Consider the following 14,588-nt stretch of genomic DNA (forward strand, 5'->3'; position numbering starts at 1 on the left):
TTATAGGCTGTGGATAAAGTCTTCACACCATGGCCCCAATCAGCTGACCGTCCATGTCCCCTAGTGTTTGCCTGGTTTCCTTCTGCACCCCAAGTGCTTCGTGCATCACTCTGCTTGGGATTTCCTTCTTCTGTCAAAATCCTATACATGTTCTTAAGACATTCTTCATGTATAAAATTATTAGTCCTTACATAACAGGGCAGGTTAAAGGTTACATGGATTAACATGGGTAACAATGCTTAGAACAGTACTCAGAGTGTTCAAAAGCAGTAGCTTATTGCATCCTTCCTAATTTCTCCCCAAAGAGATAGAAACTCTCTCCATTTTGAATCCTGCCCAATTTTATGACTTTTCCTGAATTTATTTTTTAGCCTTAATAATTTTATTTATTTTATTTTTTGGAGAAAATATCGTATGTGTAAAGTGGTACTCTAAACTCATTGAGAAGAGGAACTTTTTATCAAAACTTTTTTATATCTTCCTTCTCTACACCTGGTTGCATATATTTAAAGTAACAGTTTTTTACTGTTTTATTAATTGAACAGTGTTTTCATTAATACAGGATATAAGGACCATATGTGAGTTTTATGGCAGTTCTGTAAAGTTTCAAGGTATCACTTAAAAATTTTACTCCTTTCTTTAGGTCACATTTGAAAGTATTTGACAGGTGTTTATCACATACCCTCTATCTGCTTAATCCTATACTAAGACCTGCCCTCCATGAATTTCTAATGGATTTGGAATAAAAATACATTCCGATGTGTGTGTGTGTGTGTGTGTGTGTGTGTGTGTGCAGTGCTGAGTGCATAGTAAGTGTTCAGTACTTACTGAGTGAATACATGACTATATAAATTAAGACTATGTATTTCTAAGTAGCTAGAGACATTCTCTCCAAGATGACAAAGTATGGAACAAATATTTTTTATTTTTAAAACTTTTAAATGGAAGAAGTACTATCTCTAAAATTCAAAAATATGGTTGTTTCATCTTGAAGGTGGGAAATTAGATTCCACATACCCCTTTTCAGGAACAGTCTTCTGAGCCTAGTCTCATGTGGAAAGGGAAACAAGTTCAATTGCTCATTTTTATGTTCATGGAGACCAGAGTTGAAAAGCCACAATTACTTGGTAGACTCTAAATAAGTTTGGGATTCCAGGTGTTAAGACACTTTGGTTGCTGGCAGAGTTTATCAAAACTTCTTTGAATCTTAATATTTGGAAGAATCGTCTTACCTGGTCATTTTTCCTTCACTCAAAACCTAAATGGATCTCCTCTTTGGCTGGCAAAAATCTTATTCTTACTATGTTAATTATAGCATTTTAAAAGGAATCTTATAGATCTGCCCATTTAGCACCTCATTTTCTGAAAAGGTAGCAGTAAGACGAAGTGACTTTATCCACAGTTATAAGCCTAGCTCAGAGACAGAGCCATGACAGGAGACCCAGTCCTGTTTCTACCTCCTTGCCCTCTTTGTCCCCTTCAGGGTTAAACACACATCCCTATTGAGTTAATACCCAGTATTTCTCCTCTGGGGTAGTGAACCAGGCTTCTGAAGAATTAACATACTATCTGTGGCATCCAGAGGGGGTTTGTGATTTAAAGAAGTTCAGGATCTATAGGAAATTTGTTAGGTAACTTAGAGCTACTATTAAGCTGTTACCAACTGTGAAACCCTATGTTTATAGCCTTTCTCTCTAGCTAAGAGATTTAAATGTTTAAGATTTAAATGTTTCTCATTATGACTTGATTTTGGTTTTCCATTTGAATCACTAAAAAACCGCAGATTTTCTTTATCAGAAGTGTGTCTAATACCCTCCCATGCTAACCTCCCTAATCTTCAGCTCCCACATGAGTTCCAAAATTTTTGAACTACTTATTCCCTCCTGTGCAACTTTCTAATTTTTTCATGCCTAACGCATCTTTAAAATAGTGATTGCCATGGTCTTGATAAACCTTGTCCAAAGCAAATCTTGATCACCCAATAGAAAGTAATGCCTGATTCAGTACATTTGGGTTATTTAAGTCTTAAGTACTACTTTGGGATATGTTTAAGAATATAGCCTCTGGAGATAGAAGATTTGCCTTAAATTCTAGCTTTGGTATTTACTACCTCTATGATCTTGAGCAATTTACAAAAACACTCTTATTGTTGTTGTTGTTTTTTAGTTTCTTTATATGCAAAAGAGAATTGGTAATGAAGAGTAAATAAAGTAGGTAAATAATTAGATACATGTCTATTGGAAAGTAAGTGCCTGATTAACAGTTATTATGGGTATGGATTTGAGTGGTCACATATACACTATAAGTAGTTCCCTGCTACAAGTTAATGAACAGTAAATGATGTAGATAAATAATTAGATACGTGTTTGTTAGAAAGTAAGTCCCTGATTAACAGTTATGGGTATAGAGTGGTCACATATACACTGTAAGCAGTTACCTGCTACAGGTTAAATTCAAGAGAGGTAGCAGAATGTAGTTCAATGGTTTACAATTTTCATGTGTAAAAGACCCAGGGAACTTGTTCCAAACTCCAGTTCTGGGTTGTACCCTTTAAACTCTCTTTGCCTAAGTCTGAAAGCAACTTTAGAGTCCTTATCAGTGCTGTTCCCCGTGGCCACTGTGGTCGATTGAGTTGGCATATGGGAAATGAACCTAAATTCACTCCTAGCGTGTTTTGACCCAGGTTTTTGAGATGTCATTTTCTTTATTCAGGGGCTGAGGCTATTTTTGTCTTTGCCTATTGAAGAATCTGCATTTTGAACAGAGAGAAACAACATCTTTAACCTTTGACGCCTCTCCTCCCTACCTCCATCAAAAAACCAAACCAAAACAGAAAACAAAACAATTTTCTTTTATGGCCTAGCATTCTGTTTTCCCATTATACGTGATGGAGACTTTTCCATCTTCTTCTACTATCAGATCTCACATAGGCAAGTGTCCTTGTCCTGATATACACTCCAGAATGAAGAAAAAATCTTTTATAATAAAACTCCTTACCAGAAGATGACCAAAGAGATGAATTTAAATAAGGTGTTGAGTAAAATATCTTAAACGGTTCTGAGGAAATAATTGGCAATAGAACATCAGCATTTCTCTCAAGATAAGAGTTTTTCTCAGAATTGAGAAAGACATACTGATATCTTCCATGGGCCCATGAGAATAAGACTTGTCGCTGCTTCTCAGAATACAGACACTGAACTAATGGTCCCTTTCAAAATCAGCCTCCTCCTGAGGCACACTGTGGTCCTCTAAGCATGCAGCAAACATTAACAACACACTGCACAGATTTTTGCCATTAGTAGTGAAGTGCTTCCTTATTATGAGCCTCAAACGAAGCATGAAATGCACCCACTCATTCAATAAATATTTATTGAGATCTACTATGCTCCAGGCATGGTTCTAAGAGTTGCTGAGGAAAAAAAATTTTTTTTCATCCACCTGTAATGATTTAATGTGATTGGCATCTGGCTTAACTGAATTCATAAGTATAGTTTTTTTTTTCAATTATGCCAAGTCTCAAAATTTAAAACTCCAAAAAGCTAAATAAGTAATTTTTTTTAATGGAGAGCTCTTTCTTAGATGATTAGAGTCATTCTCTTTGTTTTCTATCACTAGAGATTACTTCTTTCTCTGCTATAAAGATGAAAAACAAGAAGCAGCTTATAGAATTGTAACATGGACTTTAGAAGTATATATGCAAATTTCAGAGGAAAACATTAAATTAATCCAAATTTATTTCTTCAAATATTTAAAAACAAAAATAGCCTCATGTGATTTTAAAGTAGTACAGATTCTTAAAACTTTCAGAGAAGCTGTTTTATTCACTGTGACTCTAAACCCCCAAGTACTTTTTTACTGCTCTTTTGACAAATGTATCTACTTATCAAGACTACTTAAGTGAATTTGCTCATATTATGTGCTTAGCAGAGAGGAAATATTGTGTGTAAAGATTTCCTCCTAGAGAGATGCCCTTTCATTCCTCTTCAAGCCAAAGGCAGATACTTAGATTTACTTAATAGTTGTTTAGTGTTTTGAAACATATCAAAGTTGTGATGGAACTAGCTGAGGTCATTGGAGAAAGGAGGTCAATGAAATATTCAAATTTTACATAATCAAACTTCCCTTCTTCAAGAGAACATCATTTAAAACACTGCAAACATATTTATGCAAAATTTCACCTTCCATAAGGAACCAAATTCCAAACAAACCCCTCATTAACTTTGATCATTGGGGGAGAAACTCGCAAAGGAATACATTAGAGAATATTTTCTAGAAACCAGTGTCATTCGTTTGTTCAACTCACGTTTACTGAGGTTCTTTCAGTTACTATATTCCTGCTAGACATTAGGAAGGCACATCATTAGTGCACTCATTTCTTCAGTAAATGTAGGCTATAAGTCTTTGTCTTTGACACTTCAGCACTGTCTTAAGTGATAAAATGAGTAAAGCAAGGTCCCTGCTTTTGAGAAGAAACATGGTGAAACCAGAGATTATAATTAAACATATATAAAAAATTAAAACAGAGTTTGGTTTTGGACAAAATATTCAGACAGGGTAGAGTATAACTAATCTTTAAAAAATTGTAATACTTCACAGAGGAAATGGCATTTGAGGGAGATTTTATGAGGAAAAGAGAAATTCGGGATCCCTGGGTGGCACAGCGGTTTGGCGCCTGCCTTTGGCCCAGGGCGCGATCCTGGAGACCCGGGATCGAATCCCACGTCAGGCTCCTGATGCATGGAGCCTGCTTCTCCCTCTGCCTCTCTCTCTCTCTCTCTCTCTCTGTGTGTGTGTGTGTGACTATCAAAAAAAAAAAAAAAGAAAAGAGAAATTCTTTCTACAGAGTAAGTGAGAGACCTTTCTGATAGGGGTAGAGAGTTAAGTGTATGTGGAAGCATCCAGATGTAAAAAGGCCCATTAAATACATATGACAATGGCCTGGTGGGAAGTAGTAGTAGGTAACTGGGGTAGATTGGAACCAGTTAGTGAACAGCTTGATGTACCATGACAAGAGATTAAAATATGTTTCTTTTTATTTAACAGAAAGAGTAACTTAGGGTCTTGTTTTGTTAACCTTGTTGCTAGCAAACTTGTACTTTTAAAGAAAATTTCTTTGGGGGTGTAATAAAGCCCAGCCCAGAAGAAAGAGGAGAAGATGGGAAGCTATTTCACTTATCCAAAGGACAATTGATAAGGGCTCAAGCTAAGGGAATGATGGTGGCAAGTGGGGATAAACTTTGAGATTACTTCCACGTTAATATGTAGAGCCTCAGGGTCTAGATATGGGAGTTGTGAATCATTGCCAAAGGTGTATCAGTTTCCCATGGCTGCCATAATAAAGTATCACAAACTCGGCTTTATACACAGAAATGTATTCTCTGACAGTTCTAGAGTTCTAACAGTCTCAAACGGAAGTCTTGGTGGAGCCATACTGTCTGAAGCCTCTAGAGAACATCCTGCCTTGCTTTTTCCTAGCTTCTGATGGTGGCTCCTTATCATCACATGTTATTCTCCCTGTGTGTGTGTGTCTTTTCTTCCTCTGAGGCCACTGCTTACACTGGATTAAGGCCCACTCCTAGTGACCTCATCTTAACTGTATCTGCAAAGACCCTATTTCAGGTCATATTCAAGTGTACCAGGGGTTAGGACTTCAGCACCCTTTTGGGAGACACAGATTGACTCATGACAATAGGTTTTATCTTAGAAGACTGGATAGATATCAGTGCTATTAATGAATGTGTAGGAAGAGGAGAAATTTAGGAGGTAGAGTAGATTTGGAGTTTAATTTGGAAACATCTTAATTTGTGAAGTACTTGGAGGATAGCCAAGTGATGCCAAACAGTATATATTTAAAAACTTAGGTCCTCGTTAAAGAGGAGAAGTCACAGTTGTGGACAGGTTAGGATCTTATGTGTTAATTTATGTTAAGCATACGATATATGGGGAGTCAGCTCTGGGAGAGAAATCTGTGTGTAGTAGATTTACTGGGGAGTGTTCTCAGGAGCAACACCTAACACCTGTAAGAAGTGAGGGAAGCAAGATGATTGGATACAGGGAGAGATCAAAATGCAGATGCCTCTGCTGATCCTATGGGCAACTCCTATAGGTACAAGGATGACCCTTTGGAGTAGTCCTGATTGAAGCAAGGGGGTCAGGCCTTTCTTTGTGTTCTCCCAACAATGAGTCACTGAATGCAGGTTCCCTCTCCACCTTTCCAGGGGAGGAGGTGTAACCTTGGGTGAGGCAGTCTTCTTCTGCATGACAGTTCCCATGCAAGAGCTCAACTGTGAACCTTCAGCCCCTAACACTCCTGGTAGCTGGAAGAATGAGAGGCTTGCCTGAAAGGGGGGATCTGTGCAGTACAGCACAGCATCCACTACACTACAAGGACCACAGAAAGTAAGAGGACAAGTGAGCAGCTCAACACTTGAGAAGTAGACCCACAAGAAGAAAGCACCAAAAAGACCAAGTAAAAATTGTATATATTTGCCACTTTTATATACAACTTTCCTCCTTATGACAGCCAGGAAAATGGATATTATTCATGTATATTTACAGATAACTCAAACACATCATTAAGAAATGATGCTGATTAGTCACTGATGTTTCTGGGGGTATTTTAAAAATTTAAACTCCAAGCTTTAAGCACCATATTACATGCCATAGAAGGGCAAGATGTGACTAGTAATATAATTATTTTCTGTTATGTACTACAATGTTGCATCAAAATTTCAAAATTAAGGATCAAAATTTCTGGTATAGTGGTATTGTGCATTTGCTGGTTCATATTTGGCTTCTAGTCCTCCTTAATGCTGACTTACTAAGTTATAGTCTACCTCAATAATATAACAGAGTAGAACAAAGCACATTCCATAACAGAATAATAAACCAGTTCACTGAGGATGCATTGGGTAAGAGTCTCAGTCGGGGGCATGTCAGAGGAGGTAGCATTTGAGCCAGGCCCTAAAGGATGGAGATCATTTCATTGAGTGGATACAGTGGAGAAGGAAATCCCAGGCAGAACAGACATTCATATTGCTTACCTGATTCACTGATTCAGTAATCCAGCCACCCATTCATCTATTCAGTATCCAGTCTTTTCACTTGTAAAAGCCATTATCTTTGGAGAAAGTTAAATGTGCTTACTTGTTATGAAATGCATTCCTTTGATTGCATTGATTTGATTAAAAACTGTTTAAATATTTGTAGTCAGCGAGGTTAAAGATTTTGTCTTTTTACTCTATGATGGTTTTAATTACGTTGCTATTCGGTGTCTCTTTAGATTTTTTATGAAGTTTTTTCCTCAAACAGTTATTGCCTTCATCAAGATGGAAATTTAGATTTCTTCTCATTATTGCAGTTCAGAAAATAATTTCTTCCAGAATTGCATTTGGTTTGGCAAAATTTAGGGATTAGTTATAATTATACAACTGTATAATTATTTTATACTATTATACCTTAATAAGTTGATATTGATCCTAATTTTTTGCATAGATTCTTAAAAAACACAAAACAAAACAAAACAAAATAGACTCCTATAGGATTTTACTTAATTAACCATTTCTTTTCTGCAGATTGGTTTCAAACTATTTGAAAAATCTTTCCACTTTACTGGATTTGTTTATGTGTCTAAAAACAGTGAAATTTTAGTCTGAGGTTTGAGCCAGTGTTTCTTATTCTTTATATTTTGATTAATTTGGAAACATTTTTCTTTCAATGTTGTTTAAAACGTCAAAATTAAATAAATTTGATAATTAAAAATTAATCAAGAAATATGAATTTTAGAATATACTTTTTAAAAACTATACACTTCTACTGTCACTCATTCCAAAATTGACGATCGCTTTTTTTTTATTTTTAAATTTCTTATTTAAATTCAATTAATTTATGTATAATGTATTATTGGTTTCAGAGGTAGAGGTCAGTGATTCACTTTTTTTTTTTTTTGATTCACTTATTTTTAACTGGTTTTTATAAAGAGCAAGCGGAATGCAAAAGATTTCCTTAGCACATTATAATATTTAAACTTATCACCTAATAGTTATATGACTGTTGAGTGTTTTAAAATTTATGTTGAATGATACTCAGTCTTATTACTGTGTTTCAAAGATGCTGCTTTACATTGAGCATATAGCATATGTTTTCTAGCATATAACTAATTTTTATTTACAGGTATGTGACTTTAAACAGTTTAAATCAGTTGACTAAACTATTTCATCATTCTGCATTTCTAAACTTCAGTACCTAACCTTCTTACTTCTCACAGGGGTAAAACCAAACTGGATCAATCAAGGATGCAGCTCTGTGCTTTTAACCAGACAGAGACATATGTGACCACTTTTATACAGGTTATCTAAAAAAAAAAATCATACATATATGATATTTTTTTCAGTGTCATGCATGCTGTTCAGCTACAAAATGTTTCTGCCTGACCCATTGCAAGAAAGTAGAAACATATACAATTGTTCTGTAGATGAATTGGCATCATAGCATGTCACAGGGGCAATTCCATCATTTTTTGTGGTTCTCTTGATGACTTCCTTGATATATATATCTCTCATGTCCTTAGGTGATTTCAAGTGCATGATCTGTAGATTTTTATTGGATGGATTATAAAAGTAAGATATATAGAATGTAACAGAAGCCATTGAAGCAACATTTAACTTGAAAACCTCTAGCAACTTCCTCTAGTAATCTAATCCAACCTCATTTAATATATGTCACATTAAATTGTCACATTTATTGCTACGAGGGTAGAACTTTAATATTTTCCTCATAACAACAACAAATTGTAATTATGTGTGGGAAGGATGTGGTAAATATATATATACATAGACATACATATATATGTGTATATATATATACACACTATATATATACATGTATCAAATCATCAATTAAACTTACACAATGTTATATGTCAACTATATCTCACCAAAGCTTGAAAAAATAAATTATCACATTTAAATTTAGTAAATTAAAACTCTATTAAGAAACCATTTTTGTGTGAAAATATTTCAGGCATAACCATAAAATCTCAGAACATAAAAGGAACTTTCTAGTACTAGACCTGTATTTGCAGAAATTAAGACTCATACAAGTAAGCTGTGTTCTGAGTACCTAACTAGGAAGTTGGGGACAGAGCCAAAGTACTTAGCTTCTAGGCTAAATTTTGAATATATTTTGAAATGATTTTAAGAACAGTGATAACTAAGGCTTTATTTCTTTAATTGGTTCAGTAACTAACATTTGATTTCATTTGATCATATATAAAATGCATCAATTAAAATTTATTAGGCCCAGCCTATGGATGAATGAGTTATAAGTGCTTGAAATGCTTTATTTGAATCTAAAAACAAGATCATACACTGATGAGAGTGTTTCTTATTATGGATATATATATCATAAGGAGATATACAGCATAGCATCAAGAAGGTAAGAGGCTTAAATGGAACATAGGATGATGTGAACACTAAAACTTTTATTATTTTTTAAAGATTTTATTTATTTACTCATGAGAAACAGAGAGACAGAGACACAGGTGGAGGGAGAAGCAGGCTCCATGCAGGGAGCCTGACATGGGACTCGATCCTGGGTCTCCAGGATCAGGCCCTGGGCTGAAGGCAGCACTAAACCGCTGAGCCACCCGGGCTGCCCTGAACACTAAAACTTTTAATAAGACATGAAACACTTTTTATAAAATTAGAGACAAATTCATGTGGATTTCCTTATCTAGTATTTCTAACAAGTATAAAAGAAAATATTCCACTTGGATACATTTTGTCTTAATGGATTTCCTTATCTAGTATTTCTAACAAGTATAAAGAAAATATGCCACTTGGATACATTTTGTCTTAATTTTAGTATAGTTTGTTGAATGGCTGAACTCTAATAAATAACTTCTTGTGAAAAAAAAAATCCATGTTAATAAGAATCTTGCCTTTTTTTTTTTTAAAGAATCCAGTTCACATTTTGAATTGCTCTGTCATTGTTGGGATGTTTGTATTGTTGTTTTCCATTGTGCAATGTTGAAAGCAAAACTTTATCTTAAAAATGATACACTGAAAGGATAATAATACAAACAGTTTCCAATAAAAAAAAACTAATATTGTTCTAGTTTACTTGAAGTTAATGTTAAAGGTACTCCTGAGTAAAAGACGTATTTCTCTATTTCAGGTAGGTGGCAATATTCTCTTGTAAAACAATTTTATTTCAAAATGTAGTAAATTTCCTCCCCCTAGAATCTGAATAAAGATGCATCCATACACAACAGTATGCATACAGGTATAGGTAATGTGTCTTTTCTTGCCCTTGCCTCTTTTTGCATGGTTTTAGGGGATAGCATCGATCTACAAGTAGTCTATTTCTTATTTGTTATTTTTTTTTTTTTTTAGTTCTAAATAATGGATGAGCTTGAGTCTTAGAGTCTGCACTTGTCCCTCACATTTTGCTGTCCTGTTTGCCTGTGTTCCAATCCTTATTTACCCACTTCTGGTGGGCCTCAGTAGTAGAACTGTTCAAGTGCTTGTTCCTAGTGTTTGAGATATTCTCTCTGATTTGACCCACTGCATTCCAGCTACTTAAACATCTATTCTCTGCTGATAGGAGTTCTGGGTTTTACACAGAGCCCTTCAATATGGCTGGTGGATCACATGGCAAGGCATTATCCATGAATGCCCTTGCCTTTAGGATGTCCAAGAGGACACTGCAGGATCTAGCCGAGAAATCTGTAACCAGGCCAATCTTCTTGTGTGGCCAAATTTTTTTTTTTCTCATTTGTTTTTCTATGCAAGATCTTAACCTTCTAGGCATATAAGTTGTCATGTTATTGGATAGGAAGTGCCCTAGTTAGAAGATTCTGGGGAAGAGTAAGAACTCTCCCTGAAATCATTTGCTTTATTTTTAATTTCCATGGTGGTGCCTGAGATTTGACCCCATTATTTCTCCATCATCTGAAACTATATCACGTTGACCCTACAACAGAATTCTTGAGTAGATTTCCTGGGGAACAAGCAGCTGTTCTCTACAAGCTGTTTCTGTAGCAGTCATCAAGAACACTAGGAAAGGAAAACTTCCATCTTTTTGCCCTGTCTCTGAAAAAGTGCTGGGGCTTAGTTGCCCATGATTATAATGTGAATCAAGAGTTTATTGTAACTGGTAATTAAAACTTTCTAATTATTTAAGCAGAAGTAAAATGAAAATCTAGATAACAGAAGGAAAATACTGTTGACTCTTCAGGGTATCCTCAGTGTTTTTTTTAAAAAAGACTTTATTTATTTATTCATGAGAGACACAGAGAGAGGCAGAGATATAGGCATAGAGGGGAAGCAGGCTCCCTGCAGGGACCCTGATATGAGACTCAGTCCCAGGACCTGAGGATCACACCTTGAGCCAAAGATAGATGCTCAACCACTGAGCCACTCAGGTGTCCCCTATCTTCAGTACTTTTATTTAAAGATTTTTTTTTTTTTTTATTCATTCATAGAGACAGAGAGAGAGAGACAGACAGGCAGAGGGAGAAGCAGGCTCCATGCAGGGAGCCCGACGTGGGACTCGATGCCGGGTCTCCAGGATCACACCCCAGGCTGCAGGTGGCGCTAAACTGCTGCGCTACCGGGGCTGCCCTATCTTCAGTACTTTTTAACTGGCATTACTATTTAAAAAGAATAATGAGAGAGACCAGAATTTCAGAGAGATGAGAAAAGGATCACAGAGACTTAAGGGGCCCAGAATACTAAACCATGTAAAGAAACTAAATATCAGTTCACTGAAGATGAAAAACACAAATGGTAATACCATAGGTAATCTCCAATTTTAGAAAAGCTATAGGAAGATAATATTCCCATTTCTTCAGAGGGCAAAAATGGCCCTAACAATTGCCAGGGAGAGGAAAGCATATTTTGGTTCTAGACCATAAAAAGAATATTTAAAATTGAAGCTATTCCATAACAGAATGGTAACTTGGAAAACATTGGCCTCTTACATAAAGTGTGGTAGCTATTTGTGGAATTCTTCTCTAAAGGTCCTTTGATCCTATACTCTGATTTTACCATTTTTACAACCCTTTAATGATTGAGAGCCCTCATTATGAATACCAATTGTAAAATCAGACTGTAAAATTAAAAGATGGGTGATACTGATTTGAAACTAATGAAAAGAATTCTTAAGCTTCATGACATACAATAGAGCTTAGTTTATCACTAATGTCTCCCATAATTTTTCTGTCCTTATATGCCCATTCCTTCTCTTTGATTTCTTCTCTCAACTTCTTGCTGTCCTCTGTGTTTCTTTGTTTTGATGCTCAGGTGAGATAACTGTTCCAGGCTCTGCTCCTCAAAGAATATGTTTTGTTATATGTAGCAAGCAGTGTTATAATATGTACTTCAAACATGACATCTTTAGAATGTTTTCCCCACAATTATCCTCTTTGAATAAGATGTCTTCTATAATTCTGCTGTAGGTTTGATTTTTTTTTTTTTTTGGCTTTTGAGTGCCCCATTATCAAATTATCAAACAATTGTATTTCATATTTTTTGAAATAAGAAATGACCAACTAGCATTAACCACCATCCGTACTAGCATAAAATAGCTTTCTGATGTGAATGCCTATTTGGGGATATGTCAGTAATAAATTTACCTGCTTAGGACAGTTTCTAATATGACACTTATATTAAACAGTCTCTACTCATATTCATCGTTGTAGAAACACACCTTTTAGGGACTTAAAAGAAGAACCATGAAGAATTTTTAAAAGCATTTAATTTGATCATATTTTTAAATTTACAGGTTTTTATTTAAATTCTATATAGTTAACATATAGTGTAATATTAGTTTCATAGTTGAATTCAGTGATTCATTACTTCCATATAAAACCCAGTGCTCATCACAAGTGCCCTCCTTAATCCCATCACCCAATTACCCCATCCTCCATCCACCTCCACTCAAACAACCCTCTGTTTGTCCTTTATAGTTAAGAGTCTCTTATGGTTTGTCTCCCTCTCTTTTCTTTTTCTTACTGCCATGTTCATCTGTTTTATTTCTTAAATTCCACGTATGAGTGAAATTGTAATGGTATTTGTCTTTCTCTGACATTTCATTTAGCATAATACACTAGCTCTATCCATGTCACTGCAAATGGCAAGATTTCATTCTTTGATGGCTGAGTAATATTCCATTGTGTGTATACCACATCTTCTTTATCCATTCATCAGTCAGTGGAGATTTGGGCTCTTTCTATGACTTGGCTATTGTTGGTAATATCTGATATAAACATCACAATGCATGGGTTCCTTCAAATCAGTATTTTGTATCCTTTGGGTAAATACCTAGCAGCTCAATTGCTGGGTCATAGGGTAGTTCTATTTTTCAGTTTCTAAGGAACCTCCATACTGTTTTCCAGAGTGGCTGCACCAGTTTGTATTCCCACCAACACTATAGAAAGGTTCCCCCTTTGCCACATGCTTCCCAATATCTGCTGTTTTGTGTGTTGTTAATTTTAGCCATTCTGACAGGTGTGAGGTGATATCTCATTGTAGTTTTGATTTGTATTGTCCTGATGATGAGAGATGTTGTTCTTTCCAAGGGTCTGTTAGCCATCTGGATGTCTTCTTTAGAAAAATGTCTAATCATGTCTTCTGCCTACTTCTTAACTGGATTATTTGGTTTTGGGGTGTCAAGTTTGATAAGTTCTTTATAGCTTTTGGATACTAACCCTTTATCAGATATGTCATTTGCAAATATCTCTTCCCATTCCATAAGTTTCCTTGTAGGTCTATTGATTGTTTCCTTCACTGTGCAGAAGCTTTTTATCTCGAGGAAGTACCAATAGTTCATTTTTGCTTTTGTTTCCCTTGTCCCTGGAGAAGTGTCTAGTAAGAAGTTGCCATGGCCGAAATCTGAGAGGCTGCTGCCTGTGTTCTCCTCAATGATTTTGATGGTTTCCTATCTCATATTTAGATTCTGTCATCAATTTTTATTTTATTTTTGTGTATTGTGTAAGAAAGCGGTGCAGTTTCATTCTTCTGCACGTTGCTGTTCAGTTTTCCCAACACCATGTGTTGAAGAGACTGTTCTCCACTGGATATTCTTTCCTGCTTTGTCAAGGAATAGTTGACCATATGGTTTTCTGTCCACTTCAGGGTTTTCTCTTCTGTTCCATTGATCTATGTGTCTTTTTTTGTGTCAGTACCATATCGTCTTGATGACTACAGCCTTGTAAATAGCTTGAAGTCCAGAATTGTGATGTTTCCAGCTTTGCTTTGCTTTTTCAAGATCACTTAGGCTGTTTGGGATCTTTTACGGTTCCATATAAATTTTAGGATTGTTCTTTCTAGTTCTGTTGAAAAATGCTGGTGGTGTTTTGATGGGAATTGCATTAAATGTATAGATTGCTTTGTGTAGCATAGACATTTAACATTTGTTCTTCTAATCCATGATCATAGAATGTTTTCCATTTGGTTGTGTCCTCTTCAATTTGTTTCATCAGTGTTGTATAGTTTTCAGAGTACAGATCTTTTATCATTTTGATTAGGTTTATTCCAAGGTATCATACAGTCTTGGTACAGCTGTAAATGGGATGGATTCCTTGA

General features: G+C 35.6%; 1 protein-coding gene across 4 annotated transcripts in view; it reads left to right on the forward strand.

Annotated features, from left to right (window-relative positions):
- SCN9A (sodium voltage-gated channel alpha subunit 9) overlaps positions 1 to 14,588 on the forward strand; it is a 159,817-nt gene that overhangs the window by 101,785 nt on the left and 43,444 nt on the right. The window lies entirely within an intron of this gene.

The sequence above is a fragment of the Canis lupus genome, chromosome 34, assembly GCF_048164855.1.
Source record: "Canis lupus baileyi chromosome 34, mCanLup2.hap1, whole genome shotgun sequence".
NCBI classification, from domain to species: Eukaryota; Metazoa; Chordata; class Mammalia; order Carnivora; family Canidae; genus Canis; species Canis lupus.